Source organism: Phalacrocorax aristotelis, chromosome 2 (assembly GCF_949628215.1).
Source record: "Phalacrocorax aristotelis chromosome 2, bGulAri2.1, whole genome shotgun sequence".
Lineage (NCBI taxonomy): Eukaryota > Metazoa > Chordata > Aves > Suliformes > Phalacrocoracidae > Phalacrocorax > Phalacrocorax aristotelis.
Window position 1 is genome coordinate 135,581,997 of NC_134277.1, and position 19,845 is coordinate 135,601,841.

Consider the following 19,845-nt stretch of genomic DNA (forward strand, 5'->3'; position numbering starts at 1 on the left):
GAGCACAAAAGGGAATGGCCTCAAGTTGCACCAGGGGAGGTTTAGGTTGGATATTGGGAAAAATTTCTTCGCCGAAGGGGTTGTCAAGCATTGGGACAGGCTGCCCAGGGAAGAGGTTGAGTCACTATCCCTGGGGGTGTTGAAAAGGTGTGTAGATGTGGTGGTTAGTGACATGGTTTAGTGTTGGACCTGGCAGTGCTGGGTTGATGGTTGGACTTGATGATCTTAAAGGTCTTTTTCAACCTAAACAATTCCATGATTCTATGATCCAGTCCAACAGAGTCAGCAGCTAAACAAAATGGTAAGTCAGGTGTGAGATGTACTTGGAAAAAGGGGCAGGCTGGAAAGGGGTTGCTCACATGTATGATATGATAAGATGCAGCTTGTGCTGCGCTATTTTATGGACCATGTGGAGATTTCTGGCATAAGGCTATAAGCTAGACAGTCTGGAAAAGCTAAAGGTGCAGTCAGGAATGCAAGATAGTTTGGCCGCAAGAGAATGAAATTGCTTGTATGATGCCTTGCTCACTAGGAGAGGTCTGGCTGCTGGTGGTCCCTGGTTCATGCTTTTTAAAAATAAATCGTCCATTTCTTACAGCTGGAAGTATTCCTGGAAGTGAGGACTGGGATTCACATGTAGCTTTTATTTTTCAGTATCTCTGTAATAAGAGCTGAAGAGTTAGGAGATTAAACAAATTTGCACAATACAGGTATGGGAAAAGTGAATAAAACATCCTTCACCAAGTAAGACATCTCCAGCTTCTGTTATTATCAGGATATCTTGCAAATCATTTACTGAAAATATCTTCACAAAAAAAACATTGAAGGTCTTTGTTTCCCTTCCAAGGGTATTTGGAGATGTGGGCTAGAGTAGAGTTTTTAACATGGAAAAAAGTCCCCAGGACAACTGTAATGCCAAGTTTTAATTATACATAAAACCGATGATCCAACAGCTTCTTGGCTGCTCCTTTATTCTTGTGTCCCTTTTACTTCTAAACTGAAGAAAGGCATGTCTGTTCCCAGACTGGCAATATTCTTGATAGATTACTTTAGGAAAAGTTTAGTAAGAACAGGCTGGTTGACTTTTGAAAGGAGGACAAGTGCTAAAGAAAAATACGCATGGAACTTGTTAAGACGCATGGAACTTGTTCACTCTAGCTGCCCACAAGTGGGAGAAAATTTGGCGTGGCTCACACACAGCATTTTTAATGTTCCAGTTAAAACTTGATATGATCTGTCAGCTGTAGCAAATGTTTGTGCTGGCTTTCTGCTCTGGAGCAGCGTGGAAAGCACATGGGAAAGGTTCATGAAAAGCACTTCATTGCTCTGCATAGGTAGGGCCAAAATAAAAGATGTTGCATATGATGGAAATGTTTGCATACTGTTTCTCATGTAATTTATTATTTGTTTTGTCCTTTATCAAAAAGTAATTTGATTTCCCTTCCTCCTTTCAATAACCAATGAAGATTTTGTTTGCTTTCCCCTTTCTGTGCCATCTGCAAGACAATCAATTTTTTGCCCTTGTAGGGGCATGAATAGAGATTGGTTTCAGATACACATACCTCTGAATTAAGATATGCAAAAAAAAAGTAGCATTGGTAGAAGCGCAAAGGCTGAAAGATAGCTTGTTTGGTTTGTAGAGTGATAAAATGATAAACTGGTAAGTGTACTCAATATATTTTGCGTATTTATCATCTAACAGAACACCTTACCTGCTTCAGCTAAGTGCTGCTGTTACTCAGTACTGTCAATAACAACCAACTAACAATGCGGTGGCTATGCACCCAGAACTACCACAACTAAGTGTCCTCCTGATCATTCTTTTGACATGGAAAACAAAGCATGCAGATATAATTATTTTTTGTCTAATAGGTCATTTGCCTCTTGCCGTGAAGAAAATGACCCATTAGGTAAAAGTAATGGTCGACAGTTGCATAAAGTAGAAGATACTTATGGGCTACGAAGACCTGTTAGAAACCAGAATTATTTATGATACGCATATATTATCTCTGGTGGAGCTTCAAGTCAAACAGGTCAGTAAGCCAAAAACTTCTGAACTCTGCCACTTAGGTATTGAGTAATACTGGTATTTTTTAATTGAAGTGAATAATTGTACATCTCAAGATGCTGTGTTATTTCAGATGCTTTTGTAGAACAAAAACTATTTAAACTCAGAATAAAAAAAGATTCATTCAACAAATATGCTTTTTGCTTTTGACTACCCCCCTTCTATGGTAGAGATTAATCCAGTTTTGATCTTACCTGAAATCACATTTGAGAATCCTGAGTAGGTCTTTAACAAAGAAAGCTGCTGAAATTCAGCAACTTGCAAAAATGAGGATATATCTTCAGTCTCACCTCCAAAGCCACAAATGCCCGACAGTCATTCTGAATGCTTGTCTTCTGTCTCCTAATTTAGGTGAGTGGAGCCCAGCTCAGAGGTTGGGAGAGATGTGTTATGCAATGCTTGTTTAGTGCAACAGATTTTGGCCAACACATACCAGCTGAAACTTGGCAGTCTAGGTAGGCTGCAAAGTTAAATTCTGCATAGACATGTTTACTTTTTGTTAGCTACAAAATATGTTTGAGGGATTACGTCAAATACTGTGGTCTGATAACAGGAGCTGTAGTCTCACCAATTTGGAAATTTAAGTGGCTGACATCTTACACATCAAATTTGTACACTGCAGTGGCTATTCAACCTTCCCTGTAGCTCATCGCTGCCATATCCTTAATGGATGCCAGTTTAATAAGGTCAGATATGCTGTGTACTTCTAGAAGTTTCAATAAGTATTCCTATAGCTGCTAGTTTATTTGAGGTTGTAATGTTCTCACCTCCTGTTGTATGTAGCTATCTGAAATTTTATGTGCTTCATAAATGGATTAGATGACCTTTCATAGTAGTTTAGCTTCTACTAATTCCTTCGAAATACACCAAACTTTTCTAATGTGCCATATTTTAGAGGTGTCTCCTGGATCTAGATTCTGCGTTCTTGGAAAGAATGCAATTAGAAAAAATAAACAAAATAACCTGTGCAGAAGTGGGTCAGTTTCTGGAATACTATTGTCTTCCTAATTAATCTTAAAGTTCTGTTCTACAAATCTATTCAGGCTACAACTCTGAGACGTCATGCCCTAATGATTTTTTAAAAAATGTTTTGATATTTGAGGGTGTGAAGTGCTGACAGTGAAGGATGTAAAATCTTCTTTTATAAAATCCAGAGATTAAAAGAGATCTTCAAAGATTTACTAAATGATTTACGCCCTTGTAGCACTAGGTCATGCTATAATGCAGTAGTTGTTGGACATAGGTCTGGTAAGCTTCTTTCAGATTTAGACCATAAACAATGCCTACTGTCTGGATGTCACAAAGGTGTCCTTCAGTGTCTTAAAAGACACAGGTTTTAGTTTCTTATTTGGTAGAATCCTGTTACGGATTTTGTGTGTCATGTATTTTTAAGCTATTCTACAGCTGGTTTTAAACCAATTACCAATATGCAACCAAAACTGTCAGGGTACTAGTAATATTTTGTGTGTAGTCTCAGACTGTAAAACTTCAGTACTATTTACTTTTTCCCTTAGGGCTTCTTCCTTTTTAGTAAGAGGATTATATAAGAATTAGACAACCCCCATTATCATCCCTTTTCTCTGCCAAAAATAAATGAGCTATTACTTCTTGTGGTCAGGAGAAAAAAATTTCAAAGGCTCAATAGAATAAATAAAATTGTTAGAACCAAGATTTCCAAACCTTAGAACTATAATCAACTTAAGCCAATTTTGGAAATGTTTAATTGTCGTCAGTACTTTACTAAAGAGAGCAGCTTATTTAGAGCCAGTTAGTTCTTGGCTTGTAAGCAAACACATTGTGCAAGGAGCCCTTCCCTACTCACTATATTGTCACTGCAGCCTCCTCAGCTTAACGCTACGTTTTCAGCAGTGCTCTCACCAGATTTGTACCTTCTTATCCCAAAATGCTGATTTCGTTGGTTGATGTGAGCAGCAAGTCAGCGATCACGAAGATACGTAATTCCTCCAGCTTCTGTGAAAATGGGCAGCTGGGTGGAAGAAACCCAATGCCTTGGCTGAAGGAGTGGCTTTAATATAAACTTGCATTTTGTTGTATGTCAGACAATCAACATGAGAGAAAGAATTATGAAACCTTGCATTTTGCAGCCAACCTGATAGTCAAAGCTAGAGAAAAACCAAGCGTGGTTAGGTCCCTGTGCCTCTGTGGGTGAGTTTTTCCTGTACGTGGCACTGTACTACCACCACTCTGTGCAGGAGCAGGGCTTAGGGGTATGTCTGAAGTGCCCTAACAGAGCTGTATGATTCTTCATGATGGTTTTTCCTAATGGAGCAGAGCCAGAAGTTGTTTGCCCTTTCCTAAACAGGAAAGGTCAAGAGTGAATGACACTGTAGTGTGCTCGTAGTTCTGTCCCCAGGTTTGTGTTGCCCTGACAAATTACGATAGACTATATTTATGAGCATGTATGAGTTTTGCAGAGCTTAAAAGGAGTACTGCTGTTGAAATAGTGTTTTCTGGAGTCCTTTTGCCACCTTTATGTCTCTCTGAAGGTTATTCTGTGGGTTTGAAAAATGTAATAAGAAAACATTTTTACAGACATGGATGCTCTAAATATTTGTTCATTGAAGGGTTTTGGAATCGCGGGTCTGCAGAACACTTGTCGGTGTCCTTAAGACAGCTGGCTGATCATGTTGAGCAGGCGCTGCTCCAGACACTAAGTGTTTACAGGATGGTATCTCATGTGGCTCTGCAGAGTAGATACGGCTCTTGTGTGACTGCAGATGGAAGAGGTGAGCTCTGGATATCCATTGAGATACAGCCTCGTGATAAAAGAATTTGAGAACTTCCATTCTAATGTTAAATAAGAGTAATGCCCTCTGCAATAAAATTACAGCCACCCAAGGCTTCCTTCTCAATAAAAAAGCAACTAAACAAACTTGAATAAACCATTAATTTTATTTGCGCTTTTGCATATCCACTCTACTCTCAGGAGTTGTTTTTTTTTTAATTAGTTAGACTTAATTTCTTCAGAGGTATGATATGGCATCATGGTGGTCTAATACACGAAATATATTTTAAATAGATTTTTCCCCAGCTTACTTAGTGAGGATTATTTTATATGAGTAAATCTCCAAGATGCTGAGTCTTTGCCTCTGTTGTCATGATTTTGGGTATAGCCATGTCTGAACGATGTGGAATTTTTTAACAACTCTTCAGGCTTGAAAACTGGTGACAATATAAACCCAGGGTTTCTGTAGGCTAGCCCTTTATTTCTGAACCCATCGCTGGAGAATGAACAAGGAAGGAGAAACAGCAAAATTATTCCAGGGGACTTCCTCCTCAGAGGAGTTCAAACACTGCTGTTACAAGTAACTAGAAGAAGTAGCATAACCCTGTTCGAGTTCTGTGTATTGCACCAGCTTTGCAATACAGGGCTCCAGGTCGGGGTGCTTGGGCTCGGGGAGGATGGGTCCTTGTCCTTCTAACCCTGAGCTCTAATACTTCAAGTTCTTCTCAAATAGGAGAGGATTTCTGTGACAATCTTCCTTTAAATAAAGGATTTTAAAATAGAGAATTGCACTGAGAAGAGGCATAAACAAAAATGGATTTCAGTACTTCAGTGCAACCTCATGTACCAAAATTGTTTATAGATTTTAGCTTATTAAGCAAAAACCAAAAGCAGATCCTTTCAGTCTTGGAGATACCACAAGGTCAGCATCTGTCAGTATGAATTCTTGGGAGAAAGATGACAAGCTGCCAGCACTCGGTAAAAAGTATGTTCTCGTTCAAAAGATATATGAGTGAAGGGTATGACACTGAGTAGCTAAGACTTCCAGGAAAGAGAGAGTCAAGAAATGAATCAGTGAGCATGAAGAAAGAATATTTAAAATGTCAAAGACTAGACATCTATTATAAGATATGGATTTCTTTCTTGTCTTTGATTTCAGCCAAGACCCTCCTTTCTCAGGAGAAAGCAGTGAATAGAAGTATCTGCCTATTCAAGTACTTTATTTCAGAAATGAGGAGAGAAAACAAAAATATGCCATGAAAGAAATTATATAGTATCCATGCCTTTTTTTATGAACTTCTTTAGCATAAACATAATATTGGATTATATTAATCTTTTCACTATCTGTTCCCAGTCTTCTTTCTTTCCATTTTTTAAACTAGGGTATCTGATACACCCTTACCTAAAAACTAAACAGAATTTTTACTGATTATTTTAACATATTCTTGTTAATTTTTTACTGTATGTGAAGAGCAAACTTCTAGACTTTATGCCAACAGTCTTAATTTCAACAGGGAGTTGTCTGCTTGCCTCTGATTCTGCCTAACTATTTGGAAATAGTCTTTGTAGGGAGCCATGTCTGTAATTTATACTATTAAGAGCTAGAGACAGGATGTTGCATTAGCCAAGATTTTAGGTACCCCAAATGAAAATTGTTTGATAATCAGAGCTGCTTGCACTGTCTGGAAACTTGGAAGGCAGGGAAAATACTGAGAAAACAGATGTGGTACTTATTTTCAGTAAGGAAGAGGGGGAAGGGAAGGAGGAAGAGAAGGAGTAGGTGGGTGGTTGTAGACCAGTCAACTAACTCAAATTTTCAGATAAATTCTGAAATAAAAATTCCAAATAAGTAAGTACTTAAAGGTCAAAATAAGATGAATTATAATCAACAAGTTGTGTTGAGCCAATATTATTTCTTTCTTTGATAGGATAAGATGTCTTTTCAACAGAGAGGAAGCAGTAAATTTAATCTGTCTTGGCAGAAAGACATTGAGGTGCTGGAGCACGTCCAAAGGGCAACGAAGCTGGTGAAGGGTCGAGAGCACAAGTCTTATGAGGAGCAGCTGAGGGAACTGGGGTTGTTTAGCCTCGAGAAAAGGAGACTGAAGGGAGACCTTTGCACTCTCTACAACTACCTGAAAGGAGGTTGTAGCGAGGTGGGTGTTGGTCTCTTCTCCCAAGTAACAGGCAAGAGCACAAAAGGGAATGGCCTCAAGTTGCACCAGGGGAGGTTTAGGTTGGATATTGGGAAAAATTTCTTCGCCGAAGGGGTTGTCAAGCATTGGGACAGGCTGCCCAGGGAAGAGGTTGAGTCACTATCCCTGGGGGTGTTGAAAAGGTGTGTAGATGTGGTGGTTAGTGACATGGTTTAGTGTTGGACCTGGCAGTGCTGGGTTGATGGTTGGACTTGATGATCTTAAAGGTCTTTTTCAACCTAAACAATTCCATGATTCTATAATTATTAGGGCTTTTGATGCTGTTATTTATTACATGCTCATACCGTAAATAAGCTAGAGAAATATGGCCAAGGCAATGTATTAGCTGGGTGCAAGCCGTAGAATTCAAGCTTGCCACTGAGAATACTGTCAAAGAAGTAGAGTGCGTATTGGGTGAGGTCTTGCAAGGGTCTGGTTTGTGTTTCATACTAACCCATGGTTTGCCTAGGTGATGGAGGGTGTACTATTGAGTTCTCAGGTGCCATGGAGCTGTAAGGGGTATAATGCAAGCTGGAGGACAGGATAAATATTGAAAATAACCTTGATGAGCTAGGGTAGTTTTGGGGGCAGAGGAAGAGAAATAAGCATTTCAGTAGGATGTTGTGAAAGATCTGCAGGTGGTAGGAATAAAAGCAAAATACGAATCTGTGAAAGTGGCACTAAAGCAGACAATGAATAAACATTGCCTTTTTCTGTACCATCTCTTTCTGTGCTTTCCCTTTTACAATATGTGTGGACGTGTGTGGACAGAGTGTTTTCTTGTCCTTTATGACCTTTGCCCATTGGATTTGCCTTTGTGCCATGGACAGTCTTGTTCTGTCTTTTATGCTTCAAAAAAGTTTTTGCTCCTCATTTATTTCCTGTTGTATACTTTCTTCTTGAGTTTAGTTTATTGAGAACCCACGACTTTGTCAAGCTGATCTCTTTTAAGCTTCCTCATTCTTTTTTTCAGATGGGGCAATTGCTTTCATTTTTCTCTGAAGAACCTTTCTGCCAGTGGAATATAATCAGTTCCTTGAAACTGGTGTCTTCTGTCTTGGTGTTCACTGTTCTTTCTCTTTTTTTTTTTTTTTTTCCTAGAAATGCTAAACTAGTGTGTAATGATTCTGCTACTTGACCTGCCTATGTATGCACAGCTGATCCTCCTAGAAGTGCTGCTGACCATCGGAAGTCTCCTCTTCTCGCTCTTTTCTTCACCTTCTCTGTCAAACTGCCTCCTCCCCCCCAGTCATTAACAGAATTTGCTTTCCTTTCCCAATACTAGGAGGCAGATTTTTGGACAACTCTTTGGGTCACTCTTCTGGTAGGGTGCTGGGTCTCCTCACCTTTACCTGGTCGTTTCCAGCATAACATCTCCCACTACCCCTGGCACAAGGTAACAGCATGTCTCTTCCCCGACCCCATCTGTCTTCCTGGACAGGCTTACTCTGCTGCACATCCAGCCTGCAGGAATTACCCCAACCATTGTCAGTTATGCTAGTTGGCGTAGGTAATCACACTTCATATTTAACGTGTTCAGGGTCTTCTATTCAGTTTCCTACAGTTGTTTCACTGGTACAGAAGTCTGAAGTGTTCTGTAGAGCATTCTTTGTTCTGGTTTTCCTGCCACATGGTATGAGTTATTCTAAGGATTAATTGTGCCAGATCTCTTTCTCACTTCTATGCAGATACAACTGGCAGGTCATCAGGAAAGACATTTCCTGTGGGAGAGGAAATATTAGTGGTAAGGCACTGTTGAACTACAGACCAGGAAGAAGGGGATGAGAGCATATTCAAGAAAATTAAAAGTTTACAAGAACTGATGCAGACACTTAAGGGGGAAGAAATCCTCTAGTGCAAAAGGAAGCTAACAGGCTGATCTCATTTGCCTACCAAAGACAGAGAATGGGATTGTTACTCATAGGTAAATCTAGAGACTGAGCACACTGGGAAAGAGCCATATAAACTAATGGGTGATTGATGCCAGAACAAATGCATGTAAATAGGTTACAAATAACATCAGGTTAGACACTGAAAGATGACTGCTAACCAAGGCAGAAAACACATTTCTGGAGGAGTTTCCACTAGAAGACGTGTTTAGGCTATGTTGTGGCAGCGATAAAGAAGAGGAAAAAAAAGTATAGCAACAATATGAAAATACCCTGGCTAGGAGGTTATAAGAGACACGGTAAAATGGTCCAGCAGTACCTTTCAGTCCTGAGCTTTAGAAGAGGTTTACAATACACTAAAGTCTATCTCTCGTACTTTCATTTTCTTTTTTGATACAAATATTTTTATATTCCCTACATAATTAAAAGCAGGGACTGATTTAGCAAAACCGCACAAATGTATCTGCTGTGATTCTTTGAAGCTGTCAATTAAAAAGACAAGTTCTCTGGGGAGAGAAAAGAGTGATTCTCTCATTTTAATGATTATTTAAAGGGCTAACTGGTAACTCCTGATTATGTTTATCTTATTCTTTGTCCCCAAGAATTAATCACTCATCTTAAGATCAATGGTTGCCTAGTGACAAGCAATTAAGATGTAATGTGATTACTTGTGTACAAGTAAAATATTGTCTGGGCCTATAGTGATGGTAACAAGCCTAAAGTTATGATTTTATCAGAGTTTTGGAGCTTCTAACAAGACATGTACATAATTTTTGGCATTCCTGTAAGCCTCTTGCAAATTTCAGTTGTTGTGTGGAATAATTGGCATAAACTTTGTGTTTATGTTCAAGGGTAGAATAAGGGTTTTTGTTTGGGCTTCATTTTTTATCCTTTAATATCATAGTTAAAAAATATTTTTGCCACAAAAAAAAATATTCTGCGTAAGCCTTTTTTGCAGGGAGATCTGGCTGGCTGAGCACCACAGACACTGGCAGAATCAGTGTTTGTCAATTATTTCTTCCAGTTCATCTGAGTAGGAGGGTAAATTCCTGGTGGATGTGAATTCGCTGATTGTGAGTTGCCTCAAAATGCTGAAATAAGGCATTACAAAGACCAGTCAGAAGAACCGTAATGAAAGTATGTTCTTATTTACTAAGCTTCATTTGTACTTCCACAGATTCATGTTATTGCAAATCGGATTCTTTTCAATGGGTAATGGCTTTTCAGAAAATTGAAATGAAAATAAGACGTGTAACAAATGTAAGAGAAGATATATTGCCACCGTATCATCCTCAGTTTATGAGGAGCATGAATTTTTAGAAGATATTAATTGTTTCTGTCAGATTTCGCTAGAACAGAAGTTTCAAATCAAAATTATTAAATTCTCTCAAGGGAGATTTTACTCAGCATTATAATCATTTACTTTATTGCTGGCATGAGTGTTCACACAGTTACAAAGATTAGGCTATCCAAGCAGCTGAACCTGGAATAATCAAGTAGCCTACTGTGAATTGGATTGGGACTACATAGACATTTTCAAGCCTAGAGTATGCGTGGGAGGCCCCAGTAGCATCCATATACTTATTTTGACTGCACTTTCCTAGGAAGCAGCTGTTTTATTTGTTCTCTTTTTTAGCCACGGAGGTGAAACTCAACATTCCGCTGTGCTGGAACCTTTTCACTGCCTCAGCGGATGCCAGTGGAGGCTGGGAAAAATGCAGGCAACCCTTTTCTAAGGGATGCTTCTGTGTGAAATCATCCACCTCTCTTATGACAATCTTGTGGGTGGTTCTTTTTTTACTTATAAGTTGCAATATCTATTACCACTATATAGACAAAAATAAAACACATCATATAAGAATTACTTGTTTAATCTATTAATGAATAGCAGGAGTAGTGAATGGCCTTTTAAGTGCTGTAGAACACTACTGTTATGCAATCACTTTTGTATCTATAAGGCTGTACAACTTCCTTTTTAAAAAATAGTTTTCATACAAAAAACCTGACTCTTTGCATGTGATCAGTACTTTAAGTGCAGTGACGAACACGACATGCAGTGGAATTCAGACCTTAACAAAATATTGCTTATTTTGATATGCCATATCAATTAATACCTTATATAAATAGCACATAGAAAACTTAATGTAAAAATGAAACAGCAAAGTACTTTCTCATCATTCAGAAACAATGTGGGAGCATCTTGTAAGGTTTTAAGTCTAGATGATGCTTTTTTCCCCCTCAGTTCTCGTTTCACTTTGCTTTTTCTTTTGTTTAATGAAGGACAGAAAGGGCTTCAGATCATGAAGGACCATCAAATAACCATGAGCACTTAGTAAAATGACGTTATCTTTGTATTTTGTGCATCCATGGAGAGCTGAATGGAAATATGAAGGAAGAACAGTAAAACAGGTATTACTTCTGTACTTGGCATCAGCTATTCTCTTGTCTGATTGCAGTGTCACTTTTCATATCACTGCTATGAAAGAGATACTGTAACAAAAATTTGAAGTAGCTCAATAAAAAACCCACAAGAATGAAATATAAATACTCTTCAAAAAGAGCTCGGTGGGTTCAGTTTATCCTGGGGGTAGTTGTCATTCGGCGTGATGCTGAGTGCCGAGGGAGAGCTCTGGCGAGAAGAGCATCTTCCATCTTCAGGTGCAGGGCAAGCAGGAGCTAGAGGTCGGCTGACAAGGTGGATATCACGCAGACAGAGCTGGGGGAGCGCTGAGGAGAGAAAGGAGCCTTGAGAAGCTTTGCTGAAGTCTGATGAAGAAATGGAGTATTGTGGTGATGAATGTGGTGGTATAGTGTAGGAAGATAATAAAGATAAAGTAACTGTTTTTTAGAAATTAGAGTGTGGGGTCCTTTTAACTTGTTTAACAAAATAGTTTATCTTATTAGTATATAAACTATGGGGCCAGGAATATATAAATGTGTAACCAGTATGTCCTGTTCATAGGGAAAGCGTTGCCTGGGGCTAATGCTCCACGAGAGGGAGCTAGAACTGTCTTTAAAATGCTAGCAATAAAGCCTGTCAAGTAATACAGCCAGAACTCGACCTGAAGTGCTTACATTATCTTCTGACAAAGCCAGGGTTCTAGCGCAAACGCCGTATGCAGCGAGCTGCTCCCGGACGGGCTTTGCCCACCCTCGCATCAGAGCAGCCAAACCTCCCCAGCCAAGCCTGGGCGCCGCACAACGGTGAGGGAGCCGCTCTGATCCCCTCAAACTGCAACCGCCACCACCGCCTCTTTTTTTTTCCCCCCTATATTCCCAGTGTGTGCTGTGCCAAGGAACCATTAGCAGTGCAAGGAAATTCTGCTATGGCAGTGCAAAGCCGCAAGTGTCTCACTGCTATTAGCCCTGTTCGGATAATGAGCAAAAAATGCAGCTCTTTATCTGCAAGCGTAGTTTATTGTGCTGCGTATCTGAGGCAACAAATGCAGGAGGCAAACTGGGGGGTGAAACTGGAAATAAAGAATGCAGCCCTCACTGTGCAATAAAAATTAAGAATACTTTTTGGCTCATTAGGCTGGATGTGGAAAGCTGTACTTCCTACTGACTTTGTGACTAACACAAAAAAACCAACAAAGCCACTAATTGGAACCTTCTTCTAGGAGTATGCTACATGTGCTACACAGAAAAAAAACCAGACATAAAATTGGTTAGTGGATGATAATGGATTTCAGAATGACCTGGAGTTTTGAAATCGACTGCAATAAAAAGTAACTGGTCTGAAGGAAGAGTCAGAGATACTAAAAAATACTACTGCTAAAAAAAATTTCCTCTGGCAAGTAAGTGTCCCTTAAGAAGGTCAGCTGGAACTGCTGGTTGAACAGCGGAAGCTCAAGCTGAATGTTACACTGGAAATGTGGAGCTGACTGAGGAAAGGCACATGCTGAGGGAGGCCTGTGAAGAAGCCTTCCCAGGGAGAGAAGTGTCCGCTTTCAGAGAAGTGTCCCACATCAAAGGCAGAGGTCTGCAAGCATGAAGACCTATAGGTACATAAAGAAAATGAGAAATTATGGAAAACTTTTAAATGCACAAAGCATAGAAATATTTTCAAATAAAAAATATTAAGTGAACAGTCTCATTTTTGCAGTGAAAACTATTGGTTATTACACCATTGGATGTTATAAACCAAAAACCAGTCTTCTTCAGTCATGAAGTGGAAGGATTTCAGGATTTGGCACGTATGCATGTATGAAAGAGGGAAAGTGCAACACTTACAGTTCACTCAAGAGGCAAAATGCCTTGACTGCTGTGCACCATAACTGCTTGGTGGCTACTTAGACGAGCGTGCAAAGAAAGGTGCCTCACCACTAGCATCCATGGTGGGTTTGCCTATGTGTGAAGTCAGTCCTGTTGACCTGAGCTTGGTGTCTGACGGACCCGATGGACGGTGCTGAGGGGCAGTGAAGGCTGGTTAAAAGAATGAAGGAAAAATTTACTTAAGGCAGGGGATATGTTCTGGATTGTAAAATATTATTTTTATTTATATGAGGGGTGTGAGTGTATGTATCTGAATATATAAACACTCACTGTATCCCACCCTAGCTGGAATTGTTAGCTCTTGTGCAGAGTAAGGGACTGCGGGAGGAGGGTGAAGCTCTGGGCAGTATCTCCTGAAAACTTCACTTGGCATATGTAAAACTGACCTACTCATAACCAGAGACTGAATTTGGTAACTTTGGGTTTGGCAAGGCCAAAAAGCTTTTTTATTTCCTTCAAAGGGTTCTCGTAATATATGTTACTGCTGGTCGCTCCACCATTTTGCCCTTTGGTCTGCTAGGAGCAGCCAAATACTGAAACATGATACTCTTGAGGGTTATGCAAGCAAAGGGAATATTTGCATATAGAGAATAATATTGACATTTGCATGTGTCTGTCAGTGCCACTTCAGATGACACTGAGCAAGGTTATAATTCAGGCTTCTTTGTTAGTTTTGCATGCTGTATGAATTATGACTGACAGTAAAAATACAAAGTGCATCACTAGAGAACTCAGACACAAAGTAATGTATGGCTAAAACTTATAATCAAGGCTAATATTTTACAGCTAACGCAAACAACTGGAACATTGTATAGAACCAAAATGCATTTGAAATATCTAGTGCCCAACAACTGAAACTGCACTCAGATTTTTCTGCAACTAGCTTGGTTTATTGAAAACATCCCTTAAGAGACAGTGCAGTACGATTATCCTCTTTTCGGTGTTAGCAATCCTATTACAAAGTAGTTGTGTGGGAAGAAATATCTTTGAGGAAGCATCTTAGCAAATGCCTTAATTGTTCAGTACAAATAACTTTCTGTCTGGCAAGGGAAGAAATACTTGCCAATTACCAATATGGATGGTGGGGTTTTTTTAAGATTACTTTTATATAAATATTACAAAATCATAAAGCAAACATTCTCAATGAGAAATATCTTTATCTCATTTGTTCTTTAAAAAAAAGCAAGATATTCAGCATATGTCTTTAAAAAGGAAGGGCAAAAAATCTCCTAGGAATTCAAAGGTTGGAGAATATAACAGTATACTTACTTTTTTGTTTTAAGTGGCAAAGGCAAAGCAGAGGCTGTGCTGACCTTTATGAAAGAACAGATCCATGGGGAAAGAAGGTCTTTTTATGCCAGAGAGGAAGCTATCCTACTCAACAGTTAAGGGTGGTGAAGGAGGATGTTTAAGTCATCTGCTACCCCAGTGAGTGAAACGCAACCTCAGGGCTGTTGTTTCTCTAAGACTAAAGGCGTACTTACACAGAATATCTCATTTACAGAAACTATAAAATACTCTACTGCAATTAGTTTAATCAAATAAGCTAGCTATCTGCTAGTGCTTCAAAGTAATCTTTTAAATATTTATTGTTTTTCATTCAATATTTATTTTTTTCACTGTGCACATAGTCCCAAATTTCATATTCTCATTATTATACTACATAAATCTCCATGTCTGCTCTATATTGCAGGGCTTTCATTAATCATTGTATGGCATTTCAAAAATCCTAAGTAAACCTTTTATCTGCTTATGCAAAAAGCTCTTCTGGTTCCCAATGCATATCTAGATGTCAAAAATAGTTACAGATAATCAATATTTGCTAAACCAAAGAGTAAAAATTAGGAACCTCTGGTGGATATAGGTGTAATCACCTATAGTACAGACAACAGACCATAGCAACTCACTGTGTAAACACAAATTATTGCAATGCATGGTAGGTGATTAACCTATGAAATTTAGGAACCCTGAGCTCAGCATGGTACATATTTATATAAAGAAAAAGAAAATACGTATCATATAAAAAAGGCATCCTGACTTTACATGATGAGAGAGAAAACTTCCAGAGCAGTGGGTACCTGTTAGCAGCTTGTCTCTCTTCCTTGGTTTTCCTTGCAATAGATTGTATGGCTACAGAGTTTTCTCCTTTTTTTTTTTTTGTTAAAACTTCTCTTATAAAGCCAGCCAAAACACCATGGTTGCCAGAAGTTTCTGTTTTAAAAAAATATTAATGAGACTGCGGCTTCATTTGTGTTATGCAGTGCTCTCATTCGAAGAAGTTCAAATGAAACTCTTGTAAAACTGAAGAGGGAAGAAGAACGTTGCTACATGCTAGATGAGAACTCCCACTAATATTGCTGAATCAACATAAAAATGAAATTGCAATGCCAAAATACGCAGCATGGTGGCTAGCGAGCGGAATACAAAGAAAGAAGGTAGCCTAGCTCTTCTACGCCAACTTTGAAACCTAACTAAACAGTGCATTCTTCTGTGAAGCTGAAGTGTAGAGTTAAAAATAATTGCAGTTTAGCAATTTAAATTAAAAGTGTTTTGATGCAGATAATTCTGATGTCTGTAGAGCATCCCATGTGTCACATGTCCAGTAACCGGGAGCTCAATGTAGACAACATGTTGTGATGTCCCTATTGCTGTCAGGTTGGGGAAAGGGTAGGTGGGACACACTGTCCCTTCCTCTGAAGTGAGACCCCACAGTGTGTGCTTCTCCTTACCAACCCCACGCTGCTCCTGGCCACCAGCGACCGAGGAGCCTGCTACTGTGGGAGCCTGGGCACAGGCAGGCAGTGTCACGGCCAGAGAAAACAAATTAGGCAGAAATCAAAGAGGAGTCAGAGGCTGAGAATGTGGCAGCTGAATATTGCAGAGTGCTGTGAAGTGCAAATGTCCTGCTGGTTAGATAGCATCAGCATAACTTCCCCAAGCAATGGCAATCAGCAAGTCCTTTGGGGCCTTTGCCATGCAGTGTGCTCTTCAAAGTCTTCAGTCATAGCCAATGTAAAGGTTGCATCACAGGTTTCAGAGGTTGGTCTGTAATGAAAGCATAGTTCCCAACCTATTATCACCAGTCCCATAGCAGTAATAAAATCCAGTTTGTAGAATGGGGCAGCTCCATGGTTTTGTAAGACAAACATGAGGCTTCAGGTTGCTAAGGGGTACTGTAATTTTTTCTTTCATGCATGTAGGTTCCTCAGGCTAGGTTATGAGTTGTACTTAAATTAGGAGTTTCCAATACAATTAAGTATTTTGGAACCAAAGCCTGTAATCTCTGCCACAATATATTTCATGCTGAGTATAAAATGTTCTAGGGTCCCTCAGTGGTGCTGCATGTTGATAGCATTGGGCAAGCATCACTTGGCTGGTTATCATGTCATCATGATTTGCACCGCACACTGATATGATCACACCAGGTACCTCAACTTAGGGCTGGAAGGAAATGTGACCAGCTCTGCCAGCTCCACCCAGGCTCGCTGAGCAGGCTGATGGGTGCTCAGAAGTCTCCAGAGCATTGTCTGGTTAGGGGTAACTAACCAGACTTACTTAATTTAGATAATCTTTCTAATTACACTTGGACATAATGGATTCCGATTAGGACTGTGGAAAGGACTGACAGGTAATACAAATCTGATGGAGTGTTAACCGTAGAAGTTTTAATCCAGATCAGGCCAAGAGCATATATGAAAAAGTATATAGGATTCTTCTTATTCTTGAATTAGGATGATTTGACTGTCATTGAAATATCTGCTGTCATGTATTGGCACCTAGTGGAAGGCCAGTGTAACTGCAATGTAAATTTTGAGCAAACTTTTCACGGTATTATTGTATGGAGCCTTACATCATAGCCATCAGTGGTAAAGTATCCCATTGCTAGAATAAGATGTGTTTCTGGACATAATTCTGTGGCAATACAGACTTGCAAAGAGCATACTTATCCGAAGCTGTATATTTCCTAGAGAAAATAAATATATGCTGTTGCAAATAGGTTTTATGGTGGTGCATGGGGATGGTGTAAATTAATGCCTTTTAGCCATTAGAATTTAAGAGCTGACTGTTCAGAGCCCATGTGGTTAGCTTACCACAAATAAAATATTTAACAGTGGAAAACATCATTACTGCATAAAAATAGATGAATTACAAAATATTTATCTCTGTTTACTTTCCAGGGAAACAAACCTAGTAACAAATAGTTGTGTTGCAGTAGATGCTTATATGAAGTAGAAATTCAAGACATGAAGTAAAAAGTCTATCTTATTCTTTATATGACAGTAATAAGCAAATACCAAGAAATATCTGTATATATTATTTATGTACATATATATACATACATAAAATCAGATGCTAACTCACAGAACCACAAAGCAAGGCTGAAAGGGAGATGAAGAGATTATCTTGTCTGTACATTGGAACTGGTGAACTCTTCAAACACTGCCCTTGATCTACAGCAGAAAAGCCCCTCTCTTTGTGAATAGGAACAAAAGATTCTGGGCTCCTTCCAGGAATTTTCACATAAATAGTACAAACTGCTAGTGATCACTGTGATAACAAACGGGGCTTCAATACCTGCCAATGGTGTTGATATAAACAGAAACTTTCCAAAAATATTGGTGTTTGAGTGTGTGACATAAAAATATATGGTAACTGAATACAGGTAATAACACTGAAAGCGGGTCATCTGTGAATTTGAAATGAATAATTGAAATTTGAATTTGAAATGAAGTAAATTTAAAATGGAAAAAAACCCAAAACACTGCATATGAAAAGGGTAAGGAAAATAAGCTTTTATCCAAAAGGTGATAAGGGAATACAAGCTGTTCTGGAATGTATAAAAATGACGCAGTAGATTGCTTTAATATTCAGGAATGAAAGAGGACTAATAGGCAAAAGTTTAAAAAGATAATGAAAACTGAAGCTGAATATTCTTTGTCTTGAATTCATTGATGCACACAGTAATAAGTGTTATTGGAAAGCACGGTTTTAAATAAATTACTCAATAAACATTGTCTAGAAAACTCTAAAGTACATATTTAGTGAATAACATCTCAGGTAGGATTTAATGATTAGTGAAAACAGTCTTAAGGTAGAAAGCCATCTTTACCAATGCATATAATAAAAGGAGATAGCTGGTAAAGATGTATAAAACAACTTTGTTTGTTTGTTTGGAAATATATCTCTGTTTTGGATGCTTTCTGCAAATTAAGACTAATATTCTAATGAAGTGAAAATAAATGATGGGTCAGCTGGATCCCTGATATAAAGCTCTCCTGTGAGTTCTTGATTGTGGGGCTGATGTTTGCAGGCGAAACTACTTTTGCAGAGTATCGAAGGTTAGGTGAATTCCTGCTCTTCATGCAAAATTTAGTTCAGTTTTAATTATAGAGCTATGGCTAATGACACCATAATGTATATACACGCACTTGTACATTCATTTTTTTATAATGTAGCATGTACTTTGTTTCAAGCAAACATTTCTTTAGCTGCAGTAACAGAATATGTAGTAACGTGAGCATGACACATGCTGATTTATGTGGCAGCATGAAGTTAATTTTATACTATGCTCTTTTATATCTGTTGAATCAGAGGAAGTTATATTAGCCCATTGGATTTTCATCTGGTATGGGCATTTTCCCGTTTATGTTTTCAAATATTAACATTACATTTTAATTAAATCTTGTGCAAGAGATTTTTTGCTACTCATTTTAAAAGTAGTTGAAAGGTAGTTTCATGTTATTCAGTGTATTAATGACTCCTGATGTACTTATTTAAAAAGGGATATTATAAAAGTCAATTTATATTAAAAAGATTGAAATAGAAATGCAGAATAGTATATGCAAAGCATTTGCAGTAATAATTTCTCTAAAACCTCCTGTGATTGCCTGAGAAAGTATTTGCCTAATTACTGAAAAATAAACTATTAAATCTGTATTTTTAACCTCATAATTCTGGGTATATAGAAGTAATAAACCATTTAAAGGTTGTCTATAGCAATGAGTCTGGTTTAGCAGAGTTTGCACTATTTTTTTTTTTCACAATTACTTTTTGCATTTCGATCACAACAAGTGGATCAGGAATAAGGGCTTCTTTCACTTTTCAGAGGACTGTGTCCACAACTGTTCACTGTTAATTTGGCATAATTTATAGCACTTCTAAAACTTGCTAGAAAGCTACTAACTTGAAAAAAAAATGTGGAAGCATGTAATTACATTCCTCAGACCAAAATTATGCCTCAGTGCCTTCTCCTTTCTGGTGCTTTTGTCCTGAAAGGCAAGAAAAATGGCAGTTACTGGCAATATTAGATACTGACTCCATGCTCCTTATATCTATGCATACACACAGTCTTTTACCTTGGATCACAATTTCTGGCAGCAGCTAGGAAATGAAATGTAATTTCTTTCAGTTTCTTGTTTGTCTTACCCAACATGCATTGGAAAAGACCTTGGGTGCTGTCCCAATGGACTGTCACAGTCCTTATCACACAGGGAGACGGGAAGCACTTGCACAGCGTAAGCCAGGCTGTTTACTCAGCAGCATATAGGGAGCTTTACCTGAAATTATGCCTTGTTCACATGGAATAGCTTGTGCCCCTTGCTAACCTCCTGGAGGTGAAACCCTGCTAGCTGCCCCCAGTGAAGTATTTGAGAGTCTTCCAGCTGCGGTGGG

General features: G+C 38.7%; 1 long non-coding RNA gene across 1 annotated transcript; it reads right to left on the reverse strand.

The window, feature by feature from the left end:
- Positions 1-13,164: 13,164 nt before the first annotated feature.
- LOC142053511 (uncharacterized) lies at positions 13,165-19,588 on the reverse strand. Its single transcript, XR_012659243.1, has 3 exons — positions 19,530-19,588; positions 17,514-19,442; positions 13,165-13,323 (listed from the first exon to the last, which is right to left on the reverse strand). It is a non-coding gene; the product is annotated as an uncharacterized LOC142053511 (long non-coding RNA).
- Positions 19,589-19,845: the final 257 nt, after the last annotated feature.